The sequence below is a fragment of the Lepidochelys kempii genome, chromosome 1 (genome assembly GCF_965140285.1).
Source record: "Lepidochelys kempii isolate rLepKem1 chromosome 1, rLepKem1.hap1, whole genome shotgun sequence".
In the NCBI taxonomy this organism is placed as follows: domain Eukaryota; kingdom Metazoa; phylum Chordata; order Testudines; family Cheloniidae; genus Lepidochelys; species Lepidochelys kempii.
This window is the reverse complement of record NC_136380.1, coordinates 52,925,118-52,932,369: the sequence shown is the minus strand read 5'-3', so window position 1 is coordinate 52,932,369 and position 7,252 is coordinate 52,925,118. Positions and strand designations below refer to the sequence as shown.

Genomic DNA, 7,252 nt, shown 5'->3' with positions numbered 1-7,252 from the left:
GCGTGGAGCTGCCCCGCGGAGCCCCTCGGCCGGCCAGGGGTGGCGGAGGCTGCTGCCTGCCAGCCTCCCGCGGCTCTGCAAACTTCTCGCTCGGCGGGAGCCTGCGGCAGGTGCCCGCCCCGCACCTTGGGCGGAAGGTGCCGAGACGGGCACGTTTGCGTGGCCGGAGAGCTGGGGGGAGGCGACGGGACCGGACCGGACCTTTCTCAGGGTCCCCTTGTCCGCGCGCGCAAGCGGGAACGCGCTCCCCGCCTCTCTGGCCGTCCCGAGACGGAGCAGCGGCGGGGCGCGGGCGCCTGGGGTGGAGGCTGCCGCTTCTGCGCGGGCGTCGCTAGCGGGCCGGGCACGGACTCGGGGCACGCTTTCCCGTGCTGACCCAGACGAAAACGCACCTCCATAATTACAGTCCAGTGGAGGCAATGAAAGAAATGGCTTCTGCCATGGGGTGGTGGCGTGGATCTCTTCCGTGTAATTGCTCTGTATTGTACTTACCTTGCCGGCATTTAAAAACAGAGGTAAGAATGTGCTTCTCAAGTGTTTTCAGGCTGCTATGCGGATTGTTTCCCTGTGCTAAAATACTTGATTCCCCCCGCTTTGCTGGCTGGTTCCTATGCCAGATATTTGCAAGAGGGAGGGAGGGAGGAAACAGATACAGGAGACAAACTGACGCCAGTATTGTGATCGAAAGGAGGAGCACAAGGAAAAACACTTTTATGGATGGCTAAACGCTGACACGTCTTCCCGCTATTATGATTTCTTTCCTTCTAATTTAGCGGGAAAAAAACCCCACATGGCACGTTTTGAAACACTTTTCCCTTCATATTTCATTTTGTAGTCTAGAAAACTTGCTACTGGAAATACCTGCCAATGAAACATCAGTATTTGTCAGATTTTGTTAGCACATTTGGGTAACTAGCATACCAATCTGAACCAGATCAGTGTCTCTTGGACAAGCAATTACTACCAGTGAGCAGGATTTCCAAAACAATCTTCTCAGCTATGGGAAGTCGCCTGATTTATTTTTTTTAAAGCAAGCCTGGACAGCTGCAAATGGAGGAAATTCATAGTTGGTTCAGTTTCTAAATTGGTATATAATATAGTGGGGAGACTTCCAGATATTTGTACTTTCAGTCTAAATGTATATGAACTGTTACCAGTTGTACTTGCTTTAAAGGATTCTCATTAATGTGAATAAAAATGAAGAATACATGTATAGTTAAATGTTTATTCTAAATAGATATAAGGAAAAAATAAATTCTTGACAAAAAATAATCAACCTCTCAATGAATGAGTTTTCTCTTAAACTCGCAGAAGCAAGAAATAAGGTACAAGTTCTTGGACTGTGTTCAGGTTTGGGGTTGTGCAGGAAGGACAGTGCAGATAAGACAAAGTCATTACTTTATAAATGAGATGCACGTAGGAACGTGCTTATAGAAGTTAGGAGCACATTATTTTCTAACCTTCTGTGATGTAATCTAAAGGAAGTACTGTAAAATTCGTCTTTGAGCAATGAATCCTCACAGCGATGGCTTGGACAACTGTCATCACTCAAACTTCATCCTTTTATTCAGCCAGACAGCTCCCTTCTTTTAGATTTGATAGGTACCAGCGCTATTGCTGATCTGCGCTAACATTTGTTGGCTGGTTTGTGTTTGTTTCCTATTCCCTTTTAAAACTGGGAAGTAATTTTTACGTTTCCTTTGTTATACCAGTTCAAATAAGTATATATCAACAAAGTTTTTGGTAAATGAAATTTGTTAAGAAATATATAGCTATATATTTACTGAGCTCTACAGTGGTTTCAGATTCTCATCTCTGTCTGGCTTTCCTAGGAGAGGGAAAGGTAAATGTTTTCTTCTTCACTTTATTCCTGGCATTTAGAAACACCAGCAGTTTTGCAAAAGTGACTAAAATATGGATCTAGTGTATTTTATTACCACTCACTGTGGTAATTAAGGTTGTAAAATTATTAAAGGCACCCAGAGTCTGGGATAGACACTTCTGTATATGTGTAAACTGAAATAAAATACAATGGCGTACATCCCCAGTACCTTACAACACTCATTTTCACAATGTGCTTTTGAGGTAGGTAAGTATCTTATTTTAACACATTTGTCCAAACCCAAGAGACACATACATATATGCCCAAAACATATGTTGAGGATAGAAATATGTTTAGAGGAATCAAATATCACGAAGGTCTGGATGCTGCTCCCATTGGAAATCAGTGGTAGCACTCACATTGAGTTCAGTGGGAACATAACTGGGGCTAACCCCCTAGAATAAGACTAGATACACAATAAAAGATGTCACAAAACATTGGATAGTTAATTCCCCCACCCCTCTTCTTTTCTTTACAAACTTTCTTCATCTTAACTATCTGCTGTTATCAGTCAGGGAGATAGTGTGTCCCACAATCCTCTCTCTTGAATACTAAACTGTTGTAATTCTAGTGGCCAGCCTAATCCATCTTGATAAAGTTTTATTTTCCCCTTGTTTAATTCAGAGGTTGATAGCTGTTAATTATTAGTGACCTCTAACCAGAGCACTAAGTAGAGTATTACTAACAATAGTGGCTAGCTGCAATTCCAGGATCAGCTGGACTGTGCCTTCTGTTTTAAATGAAATTAATAGACTAAAGCTGGCCAAGAAGAAGAAAATGTGCTTTTGAGTAATTTGTCCATTGCAAATAATATAATGTAATGTTACTAATGAGCATTTCTATAGATTCTATTTGCTCCGAATATTCTTTGGAAATTAGTGGGGGGGGGGGGGAAAGCATGGTAAATATTTTAAGTAAAAACAAAATACCAAAAAAACCATGCCTGCAATTGGTGGTTGTTCCCTACTGTCTGATTTCCTGCTGCTGGTTGGTATAAACAATAATATGGATGTTTATTTGTACATTAGCAGCACAAAATAATGAATAAGTAACAATATGAGAGCTTTATGCTGGTTTAGTACTGTCCGAGAGCATTTGACATAAGAAAAAATCAGAAACAGAATTCAGTTTCATAAGATGGCCATTCAAAAAAAATAACCTAACTCATTTTCATTGGCAGTTTTTTTTGCATCATGTTCAAATAATAAGATTAATATTTATGAAAAGGTGCTTATAACAAAGAATCTGGGACTGCTCCTGAGAATGCAGTGGGAAATCTATTGTTTATTTTTAGTTAACTGAAAATCTTGCAGCCTCTACTCAAGAGAGGTGTGCCAAAGGGTTACAGGATTGGAACCAAGACTACTAAAATCCATTCTAGTAAATGAATTTGAATTAGAATTAAGATAAGATACCAGATTTGTGTTGCAGATGTATGTGGCTTTAGACAGATGTGGCTTTGACCATTAAAGGTTTCTGCAAGAATTGTTGCAACACCTTATACAAACAAGATATAGACTGTTTCTTTAGTTCAGAATCAGGATTGCAGCAAATAAGGCAAAGATGTAACTCCTCCAGGCAGATATATTTTTGGGATGGTGCACAGATGTAGAAAATTTCTATGGCTTTTTCTTTCCAAACCTACTTTCATATACAATACTTCTTCACAGAGCTAATCCCCATCATTCTGGTGGTTGACTTTAAGGTTAGGGTTGCAAAATTCACCCTATACTCCCCCCCCCCCCCCATTGATTAGGAACACTTTTGTGTATCCTCACTGTTCTTAGAGCAGGAATGCAATTTCTGTATCTCTTCCCACTTTCTCTGTCATTGTCAATAACTTCACTATCCTCCCCTCATCCGAACTCTTGGTGACAACTTTGGCTTCTCTCTGATTCCTCACATCCTTAGCCAAATCTTCTCTCTTTTTTTTTCTTGACTGTACTTTCCAAATTCCTCCCTCCCTTTCTTTCACTGCTGCCACAACATTAGTCCACACTGTGGCAACGTTCCATCTTTGATACTGCAGCCTCAAGCTCTCCAGCTCTGCTCCCCATCAGAAACACCACTGCCAAAATCCTGTTCCTTTTCCTCTATGCTTCAGTCATTTCTCCATATAAATACACCCTCTGGAATCTGTATACACCAGCTTTCCTTCTTTCTTTCACATTAAATTTTAAGCTTCGTACTTTCAAATCTCATATGGGAGTTTCTCATAAGCTCCAAAGCTGTGGTCCATTTAAAAACAAATCAGGATGTTTGTTCAGTGTTAGGCCTCCTTCCCCCCTCTCTCCCCCCGCCCCTTCCCAGGTTTCACTGGCCGCAGGAGTAGGTCCATCACCATTAGCTGGTACTCTGTTGTTTGTTCTCTATTGCACTGTACTTGGTTATGCTTCTATTCTGTAAGCAGTTTGAGGTATGCAGCTGTTACGTGATTTGGTTTACACTTCTGCAATGGAGTGTTTGCTAACTTTACTGTAGTGTGTAAATAATACTTAACTGCAAATGGTTGTGCTAGGCAGTCACCAACATTCAACAAAGTTGAAATGTTTTTTGGTTTTGTTCTTTATTCTGTGGTTTTTTTTGTTTTTTTTTTTGCGTTTAATTTTCTAGGTTGTTTTACTTAAGTGTGAAATCCTTAAAATGGTGTAAAGCTGCCTGAAATAGAAAATAAGACATTGGCCAACACTTCCACACTTCAGGTGCTTAAATTTAAGCACCTAATGCCACACATTGTCTCTCATAAAAACACCCTGATTTTTAGAGGGAGTGAGCACCCCACAACTCCAGTTGAAGTCATAAGCAAGTGCAGTTGTGCCACGGATGGGAACTGTATATATACCTGGATGGATGGGTACCCAGCTCTGTTGGTCCTTAGCCATGTTATAGTGAAATACTCAAATCCCATATAAAGAAGAAAAAATTCTGTGTCCCCTTATACCCATTTTATACTTTTTGTGCTTAGGAGAAAATGGAGCATGATGGAATTACAGCTACTTTATTTGTACCTGCTGTCAATCGGATTGGAATCAATTCTGAAAGTTCTCTCTTCTGGAATTTTTATTTTGAAACCTCATCTGTATTTGTTTTGCATTCAACTACACCAAGCTATGTCTTTGTAAAACACATCACAACAGTGTTAACATAACATTAATAGTCAGATGCTGAAGGATTTCCAAACACCTTTGGTTTCCCCTGATTTCAGGGAAAATTGAAGGCTCTCAGCACCTAGTAGAACCTCACCGAATTGGGCCCAAAATCTCTTTTGTAATAAGCTGGAAAATTTTACACCTATGAAGATCTAATATTTGCTTCATCTAGTACCTTTGTTTGTATGGCACAGTATAGATCAAATGGTACATTGTGTTCTAGGGACCTGAGATACTAAATTTTCCACATAAAATATCCTACAAATGAAAAGTCCGCATTAAGTACAGGTTAGGTAACAGCTCTTTACGTATATCTCCATTACAATAGGTTGAACATCTAATTCTGAGCTATTCCTTTTCCTAAAATGGTTGTGTGGGAAAATCTCCAGGAATCCCAGTAATTGATCAGAAGGATTACAGGATCTGATTACTATGGAAATACATTCTAGCTCAGCCCTGACACTGAAATACTTTTGCAGTACCCTTCTTCCTGTAAGTGTTTGTCATTATGGCATTTGGATGTGCACTTCATTTGAGAAGGGCCAGCATTTATTTTAAAAATCATTAACTCTATTTTTCTAATTTTTCCAACTGTTTCATTTTTAGGAACAATGTTGGACATTGCTACAACTTAGATGGGAATGCCTGGTATGCAAGGAATTTGGGACTCTTCCTGCCTGTAAAATGGGGATAATATTTCCTTTCTCCTAGTCTTTGTCTTGTTTATTTAGGTTGTAAACTCTTCAGGGAAGAGACTTTGTCTTATTGTGTATCTATTAGTGCCATTCACCAAGGGGTCCTGCTATCATTTAGGGAGTCTAAACACTAATAAATAATAGCAATAATTGGTTAAGCCTCCTCTTTCATTGTCTCGGGAAGCCCCTTCCAACAGTCCTTAATCAAACAAAACTCCTTATTGGCTTCAAATGGAAGTTTTACCTGAGCAAGGACTGCATGATCGGGCCCTTGTTCTTTATTCTGGTAAAGGTCTAGATCATTGATTGAAATCAACATGTGAGGTTCAGCTGGAGAATTAAGCCCCAGCTATGCCCCAAAGGCCCGGTCTACACTAGAAAACTAGATCGGTTTAACTATGTCAGCCGGGTCGTTAAGCTGGCCTAAGTCCCCAGGTAGACAACGCTAGGACAATGGAAGAATTTTTCCATCCACCAAGCTACTGCTGCTGGAGGAGGAGGATTAACTACAGCAACCAGCGAACTCCTTCTGTTGGCGTTGGTAGTGTCTACTTTGAAGTGTTACAGTGGTGCAGCTGAGATGCGGTAGCACTTCAGTGTAGACACTACCTATGCCAATGGGAGAGGTTCTCCTGTCACTGTAGTTAATTCACCTCCCCGAGAGGCAGTAGCTAAGTCAATGGGAGAGTCTTTCCATCAACTTCGTGCTGTTTACAGGAGGGTTAAATTGGCATAGCTATCTCTCACAGAGGCATGGATTTTTCACACATCTGAGAGACATAGCTGTGCCAATGTAAGTTTTCTTATAGATCAGACCTTGCTGAAGCCAAGCGTGGCTCATTATGTATAGACATGGACACCAGTTTCCCTAAGAAGTTAATACTTTAATACCCAGAAGGCCAGTACAATCAAAGGGAGATGATTCTGAGTAATTGTGCTACTTATATGTACACTAAGCTGGGACCTGGTGGAATAGGGTAGGCCTGGGTTCCCCTGACCCTGGCTCCGTATGAGGGGCTGGATGTGCACTAACCTTTAAGCCAGAAGGCTGAAGTCATAGACTTGCTGTTTGCCCCAGTCAGGAGGCTGAGGGCCGTAGACTGTTTAAGTGCTTAGCGCTGCCCAGAGAACCAGGCCCATAGACTATTGTTGTTCCCACCGACCAGGACTACCAGCTCATGGGGGTTCACTAAACCCTCCTGCTGGAGATCTGAACTGCTGTTCGGCTGACTTACTCAAACTTGGATATGGCATTTACCTTCCTAAAATCTATACAAAACCTAAGAGTCCTGTCAGGTTTTGGGATGAGGACGATGGGGCTGCACCATTTGCTTTGGGACCTTTCAAGTGCCCCCAGGTCCAACGTTGCTTGTACCTCCTTTTCCACTATCTCCGTGTTCCTTGTAGCAGGGGCCGAGTGGTCTCTTGGATGATCATCCCTGCCATCATCAGTATCGTATGCTGCGTGAAGGTGGTCTATCCTGGTCAGGCTATGAACACCTTTAGTAGACTCCTGACCTGCCTTT

General features: G+C 41.6%; 1 protein-coding gene across 1 annotated transcript in view; it reads left to right on the top strand.

The window, feature by feature from the left end:
- The first annotated feature begins 334 nt into the window (after positions 1-334).
- SMAD9 (SMAD family member 9) overlaps positions 335-7,252 on the top strand; it is a 68,829-nt gene continuing 61,911 nt past the window's right edge. The window contains exon 1 of the mRNA XM_073342126.1: positions 335-515. The gene's annotated coding sequence lies outside the window, so the exon portion shown is untranslated. The remainder of the gene's footprint in view (positions 516-7,252) is intronic.